Consider the following 22695-nt stretch of genomic DNA (forward strand, 5'->3'; position numbering starts at 1 on the left):
TTGCTTATCTGGGCAGCATCTGAAAGACACGTCTTCTGCGCAAGGAAAAACAATTGTTTATAGGCACTAAAGTGAGGAAACTTCTACAGTTATATGACATTAACCTCCTTTGCTAAATATCAGGGAAATGCAGAAGCCTCATGGACTTCCATGTCCATTCCCAGGTATTTCAATCAATAAAGAAAGAACATTTAAGTTTGGTGAAACACCACAGATTGTTTGTCCCTTTAAATCAGCAATGGCATCATTCTGAAAACTTGAGATGACTAGAAATGACTCCGGCTAACCACTGATGTCCCCCCACCCCATTGTGGTTCCAGAAGAGCTGTATGTTTTGGGGTAGGGGGAGGGTAAGACAGTAGGCCCTATGAATCTGTATGTACAAGTGGGTCTTCCATATACAGCAAGTTAGGCTGGTTTGGATGCAGGTGGTTAGATGGAGAAATGAAGATGCTGGGGTTAGGATGAAGGAGGCAGGTGAGAGCAAGGAAAGGGGTTTGAAAAACAGCAGTAAGGAAGTTGCTCTTTCTGATTTACTGTGTGCTGGTTAAGCAAGATAGATTGAAAGACAGTGTAGGTAGGTGTTAGGTGTCTGATCTTGACAGACAAAGAAGTGAGTCAACTGAGGTGACTGTAACATTTATATTACTGGGGAGGTGGCATACAAAACGTTTAAACCAAGTTGATTAAGCCCCTAGAAACTGCATTTGCACAGCATATGAAATTTGGTTAAATTTTTAACCATGACTACTTCATTGAGGTTTAACATGTTTTTTTAATCCACTCTATTTTGGCCATGTTTCACTGGCATGCATATTAACGCTTGATCAAGTTACATAAGCTTTGGATTTTTCAAAATATACAATGGCAGCACAGATTATCTTTAAAGAATTTCATTCTTTCTGCCTTTAAGATAGTTATATTTCTGTTGTATTACTGTAGTCTTCCACTTACGACCACAACTGGGATCAGAATTTCGGTTGCTAAGCAAGGCAGTTATTAAGTGAATCACACCTGATTTTATTCTCTTTTTTGTCACGGTTGTTAAGTGAACCACTACAGTTGTTAAATCAATTAAGTTTCCCCCATGGACTTTGCTTGTCAGAAGCTGGCTGGGAAGATTACAAATTTTAATAATGTGACCATGGAGATGCTGTGGCAATTCTAAGTACAAGGGCTGGTCATGAGTCATCTTTTTCAGCAGTCACTAAACGAATGGTTGTAAGTTGAGGACTACCTGTATCTAGAGAAATTGCCTGGAATCTTGGGGATGAGGTAAGTTTTGAGTTTTTATTAATAAATACATTTCATAAATGTTATGTCCACAGCCAGTGTACACTTGAGAGATGTGATCCTGAAAGAGGGATCAAAGCTATGGATTTGTTTTGGTTTTTGGATTTTTGGTCAAGTTATTTACCTTTTATTTTTATCACTTGTTTTTTTCTGTGAAATGGGCTTGCCTTTTAAGAGTGCAGTACTGCAGGCTAATCCTGCTGACTGCCAGATGCTGGAAAATTGCCAGTTTGATTCTCACCAGTCTCAAAGTTGACTCGGCCTTCCATCCTTTCAAGGTGAGTAAAATGCAGTGGTGGGATTCAATTTTTTTTACTATCGGTTCTGTGGGCGTGGCTTGGTGGGCGTGACAGGGGAAGGATACTGCAAAATCCCCATTCCCTCCCCACCCCACTAACCTGCTTTCCAACTCAGTTCTCCTGTGCAGGGCAACAAAAGAAGACCCAGCCAATCAGCTGGGACTTGGGAGGCAGAGAATAGATGGGGGCTGAGCCAGTCAGAGGTGGTATTTGCCTGTTCTCTGAACTACTCAAAATTTCTGCTGCTGGTTCTCCAGAACCGGTCAGAACCTGCTGAATACCATCTCTGGTAAAATGAGGACAGAGATTGTTGAGGGGGCAATATGCTGACTCTGTAAACTGCATAGAGAGGGCTGTAAAAGCTGTGAAGCAGTATATAAGTCTAAATGCCATTGCTATAGCCCTGTAGGATTTCGGTTACTTAAGAATGGTACTTCAGTGGTAGTAATTTTGTTATAGCAATAATATAGTTATTGTAATATAAAAGATGGCCATACATTGACTCAAAAAGTGGATACTCTTGATCTAAAATGACTAAAATGCTTAGTCCAATCTTAGCTTGTCTCAAGAGCTTCTATATCTGGGCTGCAAAACTCTGGAGAAACACTAGATAACAGCAAAGAGTGTTTTCCATATCCCTTGGTGGTCATCTATTGGTCATCCAGAGGTTTGCAGGCCAGAGGTGGTTGTCCCCATCCTAAAACTAAATGATGCAGTCCCCACAGCAGAATGCTATATCCATAAGTCTCAGTCGTGTGCTGTAGACTTTCTTGCTTTCTAGAATATAGGAAAACTGAGTAAACAATCTTATGCCAACTCTTGAAGCTATTCAAACATTGCATTAGCTCTGTATTGTTCACTCAGAAAATTAAAACGTTGCTTTCAAAGCAGGTGATGCCAACCATAGACATGTATTGGCTTTCCTGACATAATTTTGCTCTGTTTGCATTATGTGTTCCAAATCAGACATCAAACGTTCCCCACCACCCATCTGGATTTGTAACAGAATGATTAAATAGTTGGCAAAAAGAAGGTTGGACAGGCAAGTGTTCGTAAAGATATGTCTGGAAACTGCAAAGAAAAAAAAAGGCAATCCCAATGCAGAATGCTCTCCTGAAGAGTGGCTGTGTTATTATATGTCATTTACTACTGAGAAGCTTTTAGACTACACCAGAAATAGATATACCAACCCTGTGAAGCAGACCAATAATGTTATTGTAATTGTCTCTCTGGGAGATGCAGTGTTTGAGTAGAAACACAGTGATTGGCTTCCAAAAGCATGCTTAATCAGATGAAGGGAAGAACCACCAGCTGTGTTCACACAAAATCATTTTTCAAACTGTACAACTTTAAGATGAGTTGACTTCAACTCCCAGAATTTGGATAGGCAGCATTCTTAAATCTGTCTAAAGTTTAAAATTGTCTAGATTGAAAAACACTGACTGCTGTTTTAAGCTGAATTTGTTGGCTATGGCTTAGTACAGGTGTGTTAAGTCCGTATCGTAACGTATTGGGATGTTTTTTGCCTTTGCGGAGCTGGAGTGGGTGTGGCCTGTGTGGACCATATCTGGCCCACAGGCTGCCAGTTTGACAGACCTGGCTTAACACGTTGGGTAAATCTACCTCCCTTAATTTCAGGTAAGCCTCAACTCACAATAGTTCATTTAGTGACCGTTCAAAGTTACACTGCACTAAAAAAGGAAGTTATGACTATTTTTCACTTACGACCTTTGCAGCATCGCCATGGTCATGTGATTTTCATTTGGATGCTTGACAACCGGTTCATATTTATGACGGTTGCAGTGTCATCTTTTGCGATCTTCCGACAAGCAAATTCATCAATGGGGAAGCCAAGTTCACTTAAGAAACGTGTTACTAATTTAACAGTTGAAATGATTCACTTCACAACAGCAAGTCGTAAAATGAGACAAAACTCACTTAACGAATTTCTCACTTAGCAACATAAATTCTAGGGTCATTTGTGGTCATAAGCCGAGGACTATCTGTACCTGTAATTCAGTAACCAGATTATACATATTCTGTGCTGCACTGGGTTATTCATACCTTCCATGTTCTATTTGTCAATACACATTCCCCGTCTCTTATCTGAACAAAGCCAAGCAGGATTTGTCAAGTTCACTGACCATATCATGTTCTCACATTAACTTTTTGGGGAATTAGATGATACTTTACACTTCGCTGAAATCTGCAGTCAATGGAGAGAGGATATAAAATTCTCTGGGCTGTATTACACAGAGGCTGAGTTTGTTTTCTCCTACATTATTCTAACTCTGTTTTAGAACACTTATTAAAATATTTTGTGTATTTCTCAAAAATTGTCCCTTCTCGGTATTTCAAGAGCAAAGGTAGCACTCTCTCAGCAAGTGCTAAGTCATGGGACATATCATGAATGTCTTTGCTGCTTTATGTTTGCTTTAAGCATCTCAGTTTAAGAGAAAAAAACCACACACAGAGATTTGGACTAACTATTTCCCATAATTCCTATATCCTGATTAGGTCAAATTCATGGTTAAGTTCTTTGTGGCCAATATAATCACGGAAACAGTTGCCAGTTGATGTAATCTAAAACAGATTAGGTTTATGCTCAGGAGGCCTCAGAAGGATCATCAAATCCACAGCTAGTGGCTACTGTTTGAGATGGTATTGTAATTAGGTTTAATATGAAGGCAAACAAACCATAGTTCAGTTAGTTTGATGTATAGTTTGCTCGAAAAAACGTAAGGGTAAGATGAGAAGTGTTCCAATCTGTAATGTATTCATAGTTTCTAAAATCAGTTCCAAGTAGTCCTCAGGTTATGACCAGTGACTGTTCAAAGTTACGAAAACGCTTAATGAGGGAGACTTATGACTGGTCACAGACATTGCAGCCATCATAGCATCCCCATGGTCACAAGATCATAGTTCGGCTACTTGGCAACCAGCTCTCAAATACAACAGTTGCAGTGTCCCGCAGTTCCGATCACCGTTTGCCATCTTTCCTGCTGACTCTCCACAAGCAAAGTCAATGAGGAAGCCAGCAGGAGGTCGCAAGTTGTTCCTGCTGCCGCCGTTTTTTCACCCACCCACGCCTGCTCGCAGCATCTGCCTGGACTCTAGCGTGTGCCAGCCTGCCTGATCCTTCCACTCACCTTGTGTAGTTCCCTGTCTGCAACACTCACCCATATTCCTGCCTGCGATACCTCCAACACCTGTCCTCCCCTTGCTCTCATGGGCCAGTCTGCTTGCCTGTTACTGCTGCCTCCCCTCGCTTCATAATCATGCAAGGTCCTTCCTTAATGACCCGGACAGTCCTGGGATTACAACAACAACCAGGACTGCCATCTCTAAACAATGCAATCACACAATGTTAAGCTTTATAACCACAATGTTTAGCAATAGAAATTCTAGCCCCAATTTCCATCATATCCCGAAAGTGACGTATTATCCCATGGCTTGGTTAAAATCACGCATATTTTAAACAGAAACACCTCTGTTCTTTTGCTCAGCTGTGATACACTTTCCGAATATCTCTCAGACAGGGATAATATCCCCAAATTTAGTTTTAATGAAAGCACCACGCTCAATATGCTTAGTTGGCAGAAGTGGTACTTCCAAGAAATCTGGGGGACCCGTGGTACAATCAGTCAATAAGTACATGGTAAGCTCCTCATCCAAATGAAGCTTAATAATAAATGCATTCCAGTAATGAGCAAACACAAATTGGATGCTTGAAGAGCTAAATCTGTTCCTTAGTCAATAGTAAGATCTGGAGATCTACCACCAACCATGACTGAAATTTGAAATGGTGAAAGAGTTAGACCTAACTGTTTGCTTGAAAGAAAGATTCATATTTAATGAGGCTAGAATGGCTAGGTGGGGGGTACATGACATAGAAAAGTATTGATATCATAAAGCTTTACATCCGGCAATAACTAAACCCAAGTCATCTTCCTCCCTTCACACATTTGTATTTAATGTTAAGGCATGTGCATCATATACAACACTCCTACATGGCACAATCTACCGCAGAGGAGGTTTCTTAAGAAAGTGCAATATTGTTGAAATGGGTGGAAGAAGCTGAGTTCCCATTCTCTGCAAACAGATTGATACAGAACATTCAGATTAGAATCTGGACAATAGTCTGATTTTGGACAACCACTGGTTTCCTTGGATAACTGCCGAATCCCATCCCACCCCCAGCAGTATATGGCTGCAGATGCCTGAGCAAATGGAGAATAGCCAATTCTGATATCCATCCAGCAGATGCTAATGTATTTCATTTTTTACTTTTTTATAATATGCTAAAAAAATCAGTCTCCCAATTAGAATCATCATCACCATGGATGGAACTGGGAAGACCTCCTTTCCAATCACTTCCCGGTACTACAACTTGGGCTACAAAAATCCATTCTCTGTACTACCTAGTCCACAAAAATCCATACCATTGCTAGATGGCAGGAAAAGGTATAGTTAACTGTAATTCTTTACTGCCATCTAGTGGCTATTTTGATTTTTGCAGGCCAGCTCTACTAGCCTTACACACTGGGTGATGAGAAGGCAGAGGAGAAATGCAAAATATAAAATAGACAGAAAAATGGATTTCGTAGAACAGCTGTGGACTTTTTTTGTCTTGCCAGATAGACCAAAGCTAATACCTCCCATTTCCCAACGGTTTTATAAATTCCTTCAAAGTAGGTTTCTTTTTCCCATGTTTATTGAATGAAGCTCAATAGCACACTGAGTCATAAGTTATGATTTAGGAACCATAATGACTAAGCCGAAATTAAACAGATCATATTATGGGCTAATATTATATTATAATATAATATTATAATATTAATATTATTTTCATCAGGCCACCCTCAAGAATAGAGGGTTTGTTTTTATCACATGTGTTATTTACTCATACTGCAAACTTTCTCACAATGACAGTGAAAATCAAGATTAGGATATCAAACCTTAGTAAAACAAGAAGACCATGTACTGAGTGATGTTGAGTCAGTCATTGTCTTTTAGGATTACAGTGATGGGAGGAACTTTGATAGTCCTGTATATAGGTAAAATATAGACATGAAGTTAAGTAGCAGCCATGTTCTTTGTAAATTATTCATATATTCAATTTATAGATTTCTATTTCAAGGAGTGTAGCCTTCCAGTTGTTAATGCACCAGGGTTTCTTCTTAGAGATTGCTCACTCCCATTAATTGCTCACTCCCCTCTCACAGAATGATTGGAAAGATGATCAGAAAGATGTAGACAGTCTTTGACTTACAACAGTTCATTTAGTGATCATTCAAAGTTACAACAGCACGGAAAATAGTGTAAATAACAGTTGTAGTGTCCAGGAGTCACGTGATCACCTTTGGTGACCTTCTGATGAGCAAAGTCAATGGGGAAGCCACGTTCATTGAACAACCATGTCACTCACTTAACAAATGCAGTGATTCATTTAACAACAGTGGCAAGAGAGGTCATCAAATGGGGCAAAGTTCACTTAACCACACTGTCTCACTTAGCAACAGGAATGTTGGACTTCTTGTGATCGTAAGTCAAAGACTTTCTGTATTTTGATCATTTGTGGTCATAAGCCAAGGAATAGCTATAATTCATCTCCGTTCTATTTGATAGACTGCCATAGTCAGTTCTGTATTTGAGGAGCTACCAATCTGATACCCATTTAAAAAGAGAAGCACATGACAAGGATTAGGACCAAACTATCTTTGGTTTGAGTTAGTGAACAGATGGGATTGCTGATGAAAGTCTTACCATTAAGAGTGAGATGTCTGTATTTTTATTTACACAGAGACTTACTTCTCAATTTGTATTTGGGTAGCTTCCTTTTCAGCAATGTGCGGCCAAGTATATTTTGAACACATACACATTCACATAAATGAAATTTAGGTATTCTTATATAATTCTCCATTCTTCATGGAATTCTTTGAGATTTTTTTCTTAATTTCAAATAAAAATGTATGCGCAGCACAAGCCTAGTATAGTAGCATTGTTGCATATGCAGGCAAATGTTAGGGTCCTAGCATGACCTACTACCGGAAAACCTTTTTTCAATTTTCCCCAGAGCAGAACTGGGAATTATCTTTTCCTGTTCTGTAAACTCCTTCCCTCAATTATTTATTACTCTCGCACAGCAAGATTGTGTATTTTTGCTCAGAACCTGCTCAAAATGTGCTCTTACTGAGGAACAGCAAAATCTATCAATTCTTTTTCTAAAATTTGATAAATCTTAATGTTACATTACTTGTAGATTTTTTTTAATTCCCAAAAAACTGTACATACTTTTTTGTGAATTGCTATCTCTGAGATTTTTTTCAAATAGCTATCCCTGACTATCTTCCTTATACTATTCTCAGATATTTCTATTTGTCCTAAATAGTTAATAGATGTTGTACAATAAGAAAACTTTTCCAAAATTCAGAGGAGTCTCAAGTTTTGAAGGCAAAATATGATTCATATAATCACATTTTGACATCATAGGAAAAATCTGTGTTAAAATGCAAATAGAACTAATTTCTCTCTATTTATAGCAGTCACATGAATTTTGTTTGGCATGCTGGAAAGAGCAGATGCAAAAGCTCTTTATATTAGTGTATGATTTTTTTTTTATTCCTGTGTTCATACATTATGCATTTCCCCAAATAGATAGATAGGTGCACACATGCTCCAAACTAATTATTCTCATGCATCTGTTGGTTGCAGTGCACCAATGACCCAAGTGTCTCTGTTCTCATAAATCCCTCATTGCTCCTGAAAGAAATGTGCATACTTAAACAGTTTTTGAACAATTATACCTTTTCATTTTGTATCGGGGCATAAAAATATATTTATGTCATTATGCATGCCATGCATTAGACCCAAGTAAGTTTGCATACCAAATGTGACAAGAGAAACAAAAGGGGTATGTAGCAGAAATACACTTCACCTGAATATATGTTTTATCTTAAGCGTGCCTGCATGTATGCTCTTCTACAGCCTCATAGGTTTGCGCTTGGAATTCCCGCATGCACTGAGCTGGGCATGTGCAGCCCTTCTTCCACCCCACCCCACTCCACTCCCTCACACACCGCAGTAGCTGTTCTCTCTGCACACCCAAATGAAATACTCTCAGAAGCATGAATCAAAGACTCCGGAGCTAAGAATAGCCAAGCCCAGCTGGGTGGGGGAGCGGCAGCGCACGCGCTGTTTGGAGTATAGCCAGCCTGAGAATGGTGAGATAGAGAAAGGATGGCCTTCTTCTACAAAGACTCCATCTATACTGGCACTGGGGCATTTGGGAAAGGAGAAGATCCGCACCCTGGACCTTCTCAGCTCAACAAAGAGCTCCATTTAAAAAGAGAGTGACAGACCAATAGACCTTGCAAACAACGAACATGAAGATAAAGCCCAGGATGACCTAAAGATAAAGGGAGAGAGAGAGGAAATCTTGTCTTTTACTTCATCTTATTAATCTAAATGCTGCCTCCACCCCTCACCCCCCACCCCCCAAAAAACTTGCTTGTGGGATATTCTATACCTATGGGTTGCATCCATGTACCAGTGTATGTCATAACATGGCAAACACAGAGACAAAAATCTGGTGCATGAGGAGAGAATGTAATCTATATAGACTGCAGCAGTCAGCTATTTTGGGAATAAAAACCCAGATTTCTTTTAAAGCTTCATGCGTGCTTCAATAGTTATGTTGCTTTCTCAGGCTTTTTCACTTCCCCCTGCCCCCCACCCCCGCCCCGTGTCATGTGCAATATGTGAGAAAAGAGGCAAGTGAGGGCAATTCTTCCTAAGATACCTAAGATAAATAGGACATCTAACCTAGGGGACATTCATCTCCTTCGAGCATAAATACGTTTATCCTCTTGGCTATGCTGTAATAGTGTATTTATCCTTTTATTATGTCTGTCTGTCTTTTCCTCCTTTCTCTTATGCAATCATATAGGCACATACTGGTTCACGTGAGATATCATCCTAAAGCAGTCCGGTCATTTGAAGATAAACCTTCTAAGTTTAGTCCTTAGAAAAAAAACCTGATTTTACAAGAACATGGACTGCTTCTAATAGTCAGATCTATTTGGGTAAGCCTTGAGTAAGTCACTCTCCCTTCTCTAAGTCCTAGCTCCCTTATCAATTAAATAAAAATAGGACAAAACAATATGTTACAAGGCAAATGTGGTTCGCAATCCTGTATTTTGGGGGGGCAACATCAATATTATGCAGGATGGATCCAAAACAATTAGGGGTGTTGCATCCTCTTCACATGCCCTATGTAGAAGAACTGGCCTGGAAGATACATACATGGGGAAATTGGGATGGGGGAAGAAGGCTTGCGTCCCTTCCTTGTGGTTTTTCTTCTTAAAATACATATATGCAAATACATATTTCTCTGGCTGTGCTTTCTGAGCATGTGGCTTCTGCTCTTCACTTTGGCCGGGTTGAATGCACTAACCTCTGCAGTCTTGTGAGGCTGGTGTAAAAACATTTCATTTCAGCTGCATTTGTGTCCATATTCAGGCAGTTCTAAGCCAAATACTCCTTTGTTGCTCTCTTCATAGGGAATCTAAGAAACACCATTATTCCATTTTAAAGAACTACCATGGAAGAGAGCAAGATGCTTATCTGTCACTTCTTATGTCTGACTATATATCTTTCCAGGTTGGCCAACATGGTGTCACTATTGGTTCTAGCTGTCCAACCTACTGCTGAAGACTAGTACAAATTTGGGTGATTTCAACCATTATCTGCAGCACTGCTACTACATTAATTTATTATGCATGTAATTTTAAAGTATGTTATGCCTACTCTTCAGTTTTAATAATAATTATAGGTGTATATACTTTTATTGGAGTGTTTTTTGTCCTAGAGGCCGTACTAAAGGTTTTGATGGAGCATGTGGCTTTGGGAAACAAGCTTGCTGATCTGTATCATTTAACCTACCTACTTTCTTGTTGTTAGGATAAGAAATAAGGAAACATCAATAATGTCCCCCTCCATGCTACGTATTCTAAAGCTAATCCCGCCACATATCCATCCATGTGTATTTGCAGAATTCTCAAATGAAACAAGTCATATTCTCTTGACAGTAAAACTCTGCAATTTGTATGTAACTTAAGAAAGAAATCCTAGGACACCTGTAAGCTGTATAAAGAAATCTCTTGCCCAAAGGCCATTTCAACTGGAATGGTCCTTTAGAACAGTCATCCCAACATAGCAAACTCTAGGTATCCATGTAGTCCTCGACTTACAACAGTTCATTTAGTGACCAATCAAAGTTACAACTTTGATCAAATCATGTGATCAAAATTCAGATACTTGGAAACCGACTCATACTTATGATGCAGTGTCTTGGGGTCATGTGATGACCTTTTGTGACCTATTAAGCAAAGACAATGGGGAAGCCAGACTCACTTAATGACCGTGTTACTCATTTAACAACTGCAGTGATTCAGTTAACAACTGTGGCAAGAAATGTCGTAAAATGTAGTAAAATTCATTTAGCAACAGAAATTTTTCACTTAAATGTGGCTGTAAAATCGACGAGTACTTGTACAACAACCTGCAATTCCCAATCACCCTAGTTATGTGAGATAGGAATTCTAAGAAATGAAGTGCAATCACACCTGGAGAAGGATAAGTTTAGGAAACTGCTCTAACAGGAATCCACCATATAAACTTAAGCACCCACATGGGCCAGGCCAATTAGTAAATTGTAAAGTTATCTCTGTTGCTGTAATGTCTTGGCATGAACCTGTAGTTAAAGGGCTCTCACAATGCTGTGGAAGCAGGTCAAGTCCAGCAAAGAGTTATAAGTACATGAGCCTCTTGTAAGTATTTCTAAAGAAGCTACAGATAATTGATTCTTAAATAAGAGTTGTAATTTGCAAAGATACCTACAAAAGAGACATGTCATATATGTTGGGGCATGTTTACATGCAGAACCCTGCAAGTATTTCTGCGAAATATGTTTCTTCAAGCACCACGGGGGATTATATATGAAAACAGATATATGCTCTGTAGTGGCCCAAGAGAACAAGATAAAGCCACCTTAACCAAATTCAAAGAAGCTGAGCTTTATGAGAAAAAAACCGATATTTGAAGTTAGTCAATGTAATTATAAGCTGATTTGCTCACCATGAAGCCCTACTAAGATTAAGGGAGCTGTCTTCTACTGATTATGAGCCTATCTTTCCCAATATTGCTTTCATTAATTGGGAGAAAGCCCTTCAAGGTTAATGGCAGGGAAATTTTCCAGGTGGACCTTCAGATGTCAGGAATCCAGCCAAGCTCCACCAGCAACCAAAGCAAGTAGTCTAGCTTAAGCTGCCACCCTGTTCACAATGTATGTTGAGAAACAGTCAAGCCTATTCAATCCCATTTTGTTCAGGGAGCCACATGCCCAAGTACATCGGCACAGGATTGCAGTCAAACATTTCTTTTGTATTCATTTTCCATGACGTTGAAAGTCCATTAAAAACCATGATTTATTCTTGAGTCAGTGAATAAAGGTTTGGATTGTTAAATGTTAAATTGTGAAAAGACAAATAGCCATACATAATTATGTTATTACTATGTGATTAAAAGAGAAATTTATCTTCATGCAAGTGCATGCATACATACCAAAAGGTATATAACATGCATCTCTCTCTCTCTCTCCCTCCCTCCCTCCCTCCCCTTCATACAATTATTACTGTGGTCCTATTAAGCAAATATTCTGCATTGCACCTCTATTAAATATAACAATGTCTGAAATTCTATGGACATAAGTTCTTAGATTCATAGAAATTGGGAACTAGGAAGCGTATCAGAAGCAACAGAATGAGTAAAATCCAACTAAGAGTTTTCTACTATGCCTGGAACCATGGTGCACAATGCACAGGCAAACTCTACAAATAAATGTTGTACAAGCTATATTTATACAAGGATTCATCATGAGATGCTATTGCATGAAAGCAACAAAACCTTGCCCTCATTAAAGGCCAAGCAAGCACACTGTGGAAATTCTGTATGCATGCAGACATATGTACACACAACATGTGCTCTTGCACCCAAGAAGCCAGAGGGAGGCAATACTAGCTTGCATGAGCTTTGCCGCAAATGAGAGCCTAGCCAGAAGGGGCAAGTGGCTCTGAGAATCAAATGAGTGTTTGCTCTCAAAGAGCTTATGACAGTCACTGCTCATATGTAGGTGAAGGGGATGGCAGACCTCATGACTACACCCATTCAGCAATAGGCAGGCATACTGCAAATTTGGGCTTGTGTGAATGCTATGCCAGCACACACACAAGCAGTTCTAATTTGTAATGCTATAGACAGGATGGAAATACAGAAATATGACACAACTGTTCTGTTACAATATCTGCTGCTTCTGAAATAATTATTTTTTTTAAAAAAATCTGATTGGTTTCTATATTTTACAAGGATAATTAAGGGAGGTGAAAGAAGGGCATAAACATGAAGTGAGACTAATCAGAGGAAATCACATGTAAGGGGTATAGAAGCCACTGAAGATCCAAATGTGTAAGAGTATTGCGACATATTCTGTTTTACTACCCAGAGGACTAGGAACCTGCATTTCTATTTTGTATAAAAACTGAGAACACTAGGATGTGCCCTTGTACAGTGAAATTAGAAATGCACACATTGGGATACAGAAAAGTATAGCTCCATTTGTAAGGGTGTGAATATGTGGACTCCCAGTTTTACAAACTCATTTATTCATATGCACATTAAGGTGGGATTCAAATTTATTTCAACAGCTGTCACCCCATCATGCAGATCAGTTTAACCTACAAAACTCTTATTGCCTCTAGGTCTATTCACAATCACAAGTGCATATGCACCAAGACAGAGAGAGAGAAAACAGCCCCACAAAGGTTGGATCATTGAAAATGTGCAAAACATGCATGCATGAGTGCTAAAAAAAAAGGCATCTGGACACATACATGGGTAGTGCAGGAAAAGCCATTTGCACACATCAGGCAAAAAGGAGGCAGGCACTGTCACACTTATTGATTTAGCGTTTATGGAGGAGAGCTCACATAATGATGCCCATAATGATATACAGAAATACACACACACACACACACAGACACACACAAAGCGGGATGCATGCACATTGTAAAACAAATAGAAAATCTCTTCTTCAGGTGTCCTTTCTCAGTGTCGGTCTCACGCACAATTACTACGGACAGACCAAAATGTGTGCATGCTCACACATATACTCACTGAGCCCAGCCTGCGCACGTGCACCTGTGCATTTCCACATGCCTGTGCAAACATACACATGTGGAGAACACATGTCGGCCATACACCCCGTTATGTTGGAAGCTCCAACACCCTAGCTTTTGGCAACCCCATGCCAAAAGTGAGGTTGTAAAAGAAAAAAACCTTCATGCCGCTGCCATTGAGGCAAACCCCTTTTCTCCTTTACCGGGGTCCCGTAGAGGTTTTTCCGCTCTAAAAGTTCACCACGGGAGCCCCCACCTTGCTAGGAAGGGGGCGTGGCAGGGGCCACGGCGGTGGCCCACGCGGTGGCTCTGGTGTCACCTCCAGCCACGACCGCACCTTCCCTGCCCCGAATCACGATCAGGCGGCATGTTTCCGTCGTGGGAACTCCAAGCTCCTCTTCCAACCACTAGGGTTTGCTGGCATTTTGGCACCCCCGCAGGAAAACCGATTCCTCCACCCAGCTCCCGCATGCACCTCCCAGAGCAAGCCCCGCACCTCCCTGGCCCTAAGCGCTCCCATTACCTGCCACGGATAGGAGCGGCTCAGCACATGTTCTTCTCGGGGGGACCCACCGGCTGCCCCCGCCCTTTATCCACCCCCTCCTCTCTTCGCCCGGTGGTGTCCTTGCGGTCCTGTACGGAGGCAGGTGGGCGGGGAGGGAGCGGAGGTCCAGTGATTTCCTCTGGGAAGGAAGGGGCGGAGGCGCAGCCACGCTAAAGGAGACGGGGGGGCGTTAGGCTTCCATGGCGGCGCCCCTTAACCGTGGACGAGCAGCTCAGTCTCCTAGGGCTGCGCTGCTGCCAGCCGCTCCCTCCCTCCAAGCCCGCCTTCCCTCCCAGCCCGGTAAGGCGCCTCTCCGCTCGCTTGCTCGCACGCCCGCCCCGCCCCCTCCCGCTCTCTCGCTCGCTTTCTGCTGTTCAGGAATGCAGCGCTTGGCCCAGCCCCCTCCCCAGACTCATTCATAGCGTCACATGGATCTGAGGGTGGTTGGGGGTGGGGTGGGGTGGGTGAAAGAAGGCCCACTCACGCTTCGGACACCCGCCCGGACCCCGCCTCAGCCCCTCCCATCTCTTCCTGCGCTACGACCGACCGACCTCTTTCTTGCTCTACCTCAGCTCTTCGTTTCTCTCCTCCCCTTCTTTTAAAGCGCGGCCGTTGCCCTCCTTCAGCATCCCCATCCCTTTGCCTCCTCGAGAACGGTCAACTTCATTTACGCCCCTGTCAGTTTTGCGCTCTCTTCAGATTCCTGACACGGCGTTTCAAAAAAAAAAGAAAAACCCGAAGGAATCTTTTGTATTTCCAGCAGCAGCAATGCAACTTCATAGGGGAGGCTTCCAAGAGGATTGGCTCTCTTCTCTTGTACTGTTATTCTCCCCCCCTCTCCCCATTCCATGTGTTATGTCTCCCATTTAAAAATGCACTCATGTTTCTACTTTAGATATTTAGATATTAGATATTTGGTTGCAGCATCCACATTTTTGGGGCTCAGTGTTAACTTGTATTGTGTACCCCACAGATGGTACCATAGCCTTGTTCTGCCCTCTTTCTTGGGGTTCAGTTGGCACCTGGGATAAAGATCGGTATGAGAAACCAACTTTACAAGTAGTCCTTTACTTTCAACCACAATTGAAGCCCCAAAGTTATGTTGTTAAAATGAGAGAGTTATTAAGAGAATTTGCCCCATTTTACAACCCCTTTTACCAAATTTGTTAAGTGAATTTGGCTTTCCCGTTGACTTGTCAAAAGGTCACAAATGGTGTTCACATGACTCGGATGCTGCAGCAATCACTAAATATGATTCAGTTGCCAAATATCTGAATTTTGATCACATAAGTGTGGAAAAACATCATCTTATGTCACTTTTTTGAATGCCGTTGTAACTTTGAATGATCATTAAATGAACTGCTATAAGTCAAGAACTACCTGTATATGTTTCACTTCATTCACTGCCCCTGTTTTCACCAATCAGAAATAATATTTAGAATAGAACTTACACAACAGCTTTACTTATTGTGTGGAATCAGGCTTTAATTGTGTTGTTTGAATAAACCACATAGTTGACACAGCATTTTAAGGCAGGCTGAGCTATCTGTGATCTGTAGAATCCAGTCATATTTTTGTGATGCACAGACCCCAGCAAGACGAAGCCAGCAAACTGTGAAATAATAGCTGCTCAATTTTAAGCTATGTACTTATTTTATAAAATATAGTGTCCTTAACTATTGAAATGCAGCTCCTGGCCACCAAGTCATTCCTGTATTCTAAACCATAATTCATAGTTATAATCCAAAATGCGTGGACTTGCCCAATACAACTCAATGCATCACCATATGGCACGTTGTGTAACCCAACTTCATGTACTGACAACAGGCTGTAGCAAAAGTAACTTGTTGCTTGTTCATGCATAATGCTCAGTATTTGCCCTAAAAATTTGGAAAACTAGTATGATCTGTGTGAGTCAAAGAAGTAAGAAAAACTAAATATATGTGACCCTAAACTATCAACCTTTGGATAACTGTTATTGCTATGCATGCCTGTCTGCACAGCATTATTGCCTAATATTTGCAGAATTTTAGGAGATCTATAGTTTCATATTGACGCTCCCACACACATATCTTTATACAGAAAGATTTTTATTGAATAACCCATTTCTTCATTGTATGTGTTCTAATGTACTTTAGCTGATTTGATTTTAATTCTGATATTATTAAAGCAATGAAAAGATAATAGAAATAGAAAAACAGGATTGCAACGGTGGATTTTTTTTAAGAACAAGGAAAATACATAATTATTTTTAGCACTGGGTGGATAGATATAATTTGATGTAAGATCATAAAGGGAGAACCCCTGGTTCATAATCCCATAGGTGTGATCCACTCTCATTTTTAAGCATTCAGAATTTAACAAAAAAATGAAAATAGGTACATTAAACTTCTATGGGGGAGAAGCATGTCTCAGTTCTGGTTTGAAGCTGTTTAAAATTTAAAAAAAACTGATAAAAACATAATGCTATATATTCAATAAGATAGTAGTATAAATTAACATGTTTTAAATAGTGTATCTAACTAGGAAAGACCAATTGGATGATAGCAGATCTTGGCTGAGCACCAAAAGAAATACAGGAAATATCAAACCTGAAGAAGTTGAAACATAGTTCAGAAGATATCTATGCCTTATTTTCTGTTGAGAAAATTATCTGATCCATCTGTATAATTTTCTCAACCGAAAATAAGCCATAGATACCTTCTGAACTCTGTCTATCTGTCCATCCGTTTGTCCATCCATCCGTCGATCCATCCAGTACACACACACACACTTCCCAGTCTTCAAAAGCTTAACTCCTGATCACTTCCCTGACCCCATCTATATAATTTTCTCAACAGAAAATAAGCCATAGATACCTCTGAACTATGTTTCAGCTTCTTCAGGTTTGATATTTCCTGTATTTATTTGGGGGGCTCAGCCAAGATCTGCTAGGTACTATCATCTAAATGGTCTTTCCTAGTTAGATACACTATTTAAAACATGTCAATTTATACTACTATCCTATTGGATATATAGTATTATTATACTATGCATTTTGACTCATACATACTGTGTACTATAAATAATGTACTATTCTTACTATGTATTTACTAATAATAGCTTATCAAAGCTATTAAATGTCCAGTGTTTTTTTTAAATCCTTGATGCAGTTCACAATCCTTTTAAAATGCAGGACTTTATTAAAAACCTTATGTGTTCAGGAAGCAAAGAAGTACATCCCAATGTTCATTGCCTGCTCCCTCTTTCTCCTGCTCCTTCTCATAGGACAGATACCAAGAAAGAGATTGAATAGAGGGAACAATCTGGCTAAAAAAGGCAGTTTGACCTTTGAGGTGTTGCTGAACTACAACTTAGAAAGGCTTATCCAGAATGGCCAACACTTAAAGATATTGGGAGTTATAGTTCAGTGGCAGTATCGAACTGCAAGTTTCCCATACTTGCAGCAGAAGTGCTGGCATTTGATTATGCCATGTTTTGTAATTCGATATGCTTGGCTACATGAACACTCAGGGAAGAATGGAACGTGTAATAGGATATCTCTGGAACCAACAAGAGTTATCTTTATTTGTGTATGAGTCATTACGTATGGATGCATGTGTATACACATTGAGTTTTGTTTGGTCCAATTGGTTATTTTGGAGATTCTACAATATACTGTTTCATACTGTTGTTCCTGGAATAAACAATGGGGTTTTGTAAAATCTCAGTTTTAAAATGTGCAATTTTGTATGTTTAAATGATATAGACATCTCATTATTTCAGATTTTATTTGAAAAAAATGCCACATAGTACAGTCCAAAAACTTGTACTAAAGGAAAGGCAGCATAAAACATTCCTCAACAAATTCAGCAAGTGTTAGAGATATTTCTTATTTTTGAGAGCTGGTTTCCTGTAGGTGCCTAGAATGTGAACCCCAAAGTATCTACTTTAAAATAAACTCATTTAGTTTATCTGCTAGTTTCTGACCAACATTTTTCACACAGTGCAGAAGAGGCAAGCTGCCTTTCATTGCCAGACAGTTCTAATTATTTTTTAGATCAGGGGTCTTCAAACTTGACAGCTTTAAGACTTGTCGACTTCAATTCCCAGAATTCCTCCTCCATTCATGTTAGCTCAAGAATTCTGGGAGTTGAAGTCCACAAGTCTTAAACTTGCCAAGTTTGAAGACCCTTGTTTTAGATGATGACATATAATAGATGTGGACAGACATCAAATTTATGAAATATATTCTTAGAACTCTAAAGTCCAATAATATTGAAGCTTGGTATCACTCAGAATAAAACCCAATACAACCTGTGGATCTAAGAATAGATCAAGTTCTTTTCTGGATCCAATGAATGGTGTTCTAGAATGGCCTGCACGTATAAGTCCAAACCAACTCAGATATGATACATCTGACTGGATTCGCCAAACAGAGTTGTTGAGTCTACAACTGCTAAATAACTCCTAAGGAAAGCTGCTCCAATAAATTGAGAAAATCTCACATTATGCAATCTTTCTTATGATTGTTGAACTAGAAATAAGATCTGTGATGATCTGCTGGGAATCATGCAGCTCATTTACCAGTTGATTCCAGTCTACTGCCCAGATATCCACAATAGTGCTACATGCAAACATGAATGTATACATTATCACCATTAATAACAATGTTATTAATTATAGGTTTTCCTATCCTAAGCATAGAGATGTTTAAAATGGTGTCCTTTTAAGCAAAACAATCTGTGCCTTTTTAATGTACATCTTAATATACATTGCAAGATATATAGCAATAATTCCTTATTCCCTGTTTTCTGGCATGTGTGGGGAGATTATGACCCTAAGGTTGCATGAAGCCCTGAATTATCTTTCTATTGTCCTTGGAGTTCTCTCTGTTTATACTTGCTAAAACACTGTAAGTTCATTTTCCATGCATGATTCAGTATGTAGAAGCAGTGTGATGTACAAAAGTATAGATGCTTCTGAGACATAATTGAAAGCCATGTACAATTGTGAATGTGGTGGGATAAATAATTTTAATTTGCATGATCTCCTTCATTTTTGCCTAAATCTTGAAGTCTACTATCTGGAACCAAGTACTAAATAATAGTTCAGTAAATGGGAAGAAGAATGCTCAGACCTCATCCTCACAGACAAGTTTAAAGTGCTATTCACCACCTTGAACTGCCAGCATAAATTATATTCCTCCCAAATATGCCACAGTAATGAAGCTGATAAATGATGCTGTTCCAGTTTACTTATTGCAGTCCTAGTCAAGCAAAGGGATTGGTGGATCCCCCCCAGCTCTGTTTTCCTTCCCACCCAGCATTGGTGGAGAAACAAGAACAAATTGTCTTCCAAATACAGTCTGGAACAAGTTTTGACAGATGTTAGAAGGGCATAGTTTTTAGCTTTCTGTCAAGTAATCTGACCAATAGATATCAAGCAGAGTATGCTGGAAGGAGCTGTCTTGATTTTTTTGCAATCTTTTTTCTGCATCTGTTACTATCAGGTAAAGTATTCCTACAAATAACTATATATGTACACACACACACACGCACACACACAGGATTATGAAGCTTTGCAGGAGCAAAAGACTCATGTCTTAATCATCTCTCTGGTTGGATTACCACAACACCTCTACATGGGGCTACCCTTGAAAAGCATTCATAACCTATAGCTGATGCAGTATGCAGCAGTGTGCATAGTTCTGGGGAGCCATAGGGTGTTTCATATAGCATTACTGTTGGGTGAGTTGCATTGGTTACTGGTTTGCTTGCTAGTCCAATTCAAGGTCTGGTTTATTACCTTTAAAGCCGTATATGACATGGATTTAGGGTATGTGAGGATCCATCTCACTTTAATGGGACTAGCCCATCCCACTTGTGCCCAGCAAAAGGGGCTTCCTATGGACCCCATCTGCTAAGGAATTTCAGGAAGTGGGGTCAAGGAGAAGAGCCTTTTCTGCTGTGTCCCTGTCCCTGTGGAAAACTCTATTAGAGGTAAGAACTCCCATTCTTTTGGCCTTTCAGAAGAGTATTAAAACTTGGTTTGGCTGGTTAGCTTGGGGCTCTGAGCTGAAGGTGGTTGATGGGGTCAAAAAACCTCATCCCTGTGCTGCCCACCTATTAGACATATCTTTTGAATAGTTTAATTTTTTAAAATTTGCATAATTTTAGTATTCTAATTAATTTTCTATTTTTTTAAATCTGTAAGTCACCCATAGTCACCTTACCGGCAAGATGGACAGCATCAATATTTAATGAATAGTAAATAATGAAGCGTTCTTCTGAAAAAAAAGCACTAAACTTGTGTTCAGAAATGGCTGACCAGTAACAGTTATGGGAGGCAGGGGTTAAGAGTGAAATGGGACATGGAATGAAGGAAATCTCCCAATGCACCTGCTCAGCACAATCCATTCTCTGTTCCTGTTATCTGTTTATTAGGCTGTATCTGGTCATTGGTTTAGATTCTTCTGAAAGGTTACTAACACCATAGACTACCAAGGAACCCACTTCTGAGCTCATAACTGGCAGCATGTAAAAGTAGGCTAAGAGTGGCTAATGAGAATACACATACATATCAGACTAGACCACTGGAACAATGCAGCTGCTACTGATACACACTCCCCATCAGGGGGCACATAAATAATGGTGAGACATTGCATAAACAACCATAGAAAGTGCAGCTGAATAAGATTAATCCTGGAAGCATTCTTCAATCACTTGTAGTGTTTTTGTACAGTCCTCGGGGATAATAAAAAGTTCAGCAATATAAAAACTTGTAATGAAAATCATGTAGTGGATGCAATGATAGAGGAACTACCAACACAAAGCAGGCAGAGCCCAGCATGCTCCTCCAGTTTAAATGTACTTTCTGGGCCAAGTGGGATTAGTATTCTTTCAGTTGAGCACTAAACCCATATTTCTAAGGAACCACAAGAGACTGGCTGAAGCTTAAGGTCAAATACTTTGGCCACTTAATGAGAAGAGAAGACTCAATGAAAAAAAAAACCCTGAGGTTGAGAAGATTGAAGGCAAGAAGAGAAAGGGTTGGCAGATGGTAAGATAGAATAGAACTCTTTATTGGCCAAGTGTGATTGGACACACAAGGAATTTGTCTTGGTGCATATGCTTTCAGTGTACATAAAAGAAAAGATACATTTGTCAAGAATTATAAGGTTCAACAATAATAGTCATGGGGTATAATAAGCAATTAAATTATACTAGGAAAAAGTCAATAAAAATTGTAAGGATACAAGCAAAAAAGTTACAGTCATACAGTCATGAGTGGATGGATGAAAAGAAGGATGGGAAGATTAATAGTAAAAGTAATGCAGACTTAGTAAATAGTTTGACAATGTTGAGGGAATTATTTGTTTAGCAGAGTGATGGCCTTCAGGAAAAAGCTGTTCTTGTGTCTGGTTGTTCTGGTGTGCAGTGCTCTATAGTGTCATTTTGAGGGTAGGAGTAAAAACAGTTTATGTCCAGGATGTAAGGGGTCTGTAAATATTTTCAAAGCCCTCTTTTTGACTCGTGCAGTATACAAGTCCTCGATGGAAGGGAGGTTGGTAGTAATTGTTTTTTCTGCAGTCCTAATTATTATCTGAAGTCTGTGTCTGTCCTGTTGGGTTGCAGAACCAAACCAGACAGTTATAGGGGTGCAGATGACAGACTTAACAATTCCTCTGTAGAACTGTTTCAGCAGATCCTTGGGCATTTTCTGAGTTGGCACAGAAAATACATTCTTTGTTGTGCTTTTTTGATGATGTTTTTGATGTTAGGTGTCCATTTTAGGTCTTGAGATATGATAGAACCTAGAAATTTGAAGGTCTCTACTTTTGATACTGTGTTGTCTAGTATTGTAAGAGATGGTAGTATGGGAGAGTTTCTTCTAAAGTCTACCACCATTTCTATGGTTTTGAGTGTATTCAATTCCAGATTGTTCCAGTCGCACCATGAGGCAAGTTGTACAACCTCCCATCTGTATGCAGATTCGTTGTTGTCTCAAATGAGACCAATCACTGTTGTATCATCTGCAAACTTCAGTATTTTAACAGCTGGATCATTTGAGATGCAGTCATTGGTATATAGGAGAAGAGAAGAACGCACACAGCCTTGGGGGGGGGACTGTGCTAATTGTACAGGTATGAGATGTGATTATGCCTTGCTTTACCTGCTGCTTCCTGTCTAAAAGCTTATGATCCACTTACAAGTGTGTTCAGGTACTGCTAGATGGTTTAGTTTAGTTAGAAGAATGTCTGGAATGATGTTATTGAATGCTGAACTAAAGTCTACAAAGAGGACCCTTGCATAGGTCTTTGGAGATTCAAGGTGTTGTAGGATGT

General features: G+C 39.8%; 1 protein-coding gene across 1 annotated transcript in view; it reads right to left on the reverse strand.

The window, feature by feature from the left end:
* The window catches only part of SHANK1 (SH3 and multiple ankyrin repeat domains 1), a 97817-nt gene extending 83215 nt beyond the window's left edge, over window positions 1-14602 (reverse strand). The window contains 1 exon segment of the mRNA XM_087915801.1: window positions 14349-14602. The gene's annotated coding sequence lies outside the window, so the exon portion shown is untranslated.
* Between the last annotated feature and the right edge of the window lie 8093 nt (window positions 14603-22695).

Source organism: Pseudonaja textilis, chromosome Z, assembly GCF_049901715.1.
Source record: "Pseudonaja textilis isolate UNSWEBS1 chromosome Z, rPseTex1.2, whole genome shotgun sequence".
NCBI lineage: Eukaryota > Metazoa > Chordata > Lepidosauria > Squamata > Elapidae > Pseudonaja > Pseudonaja textilis.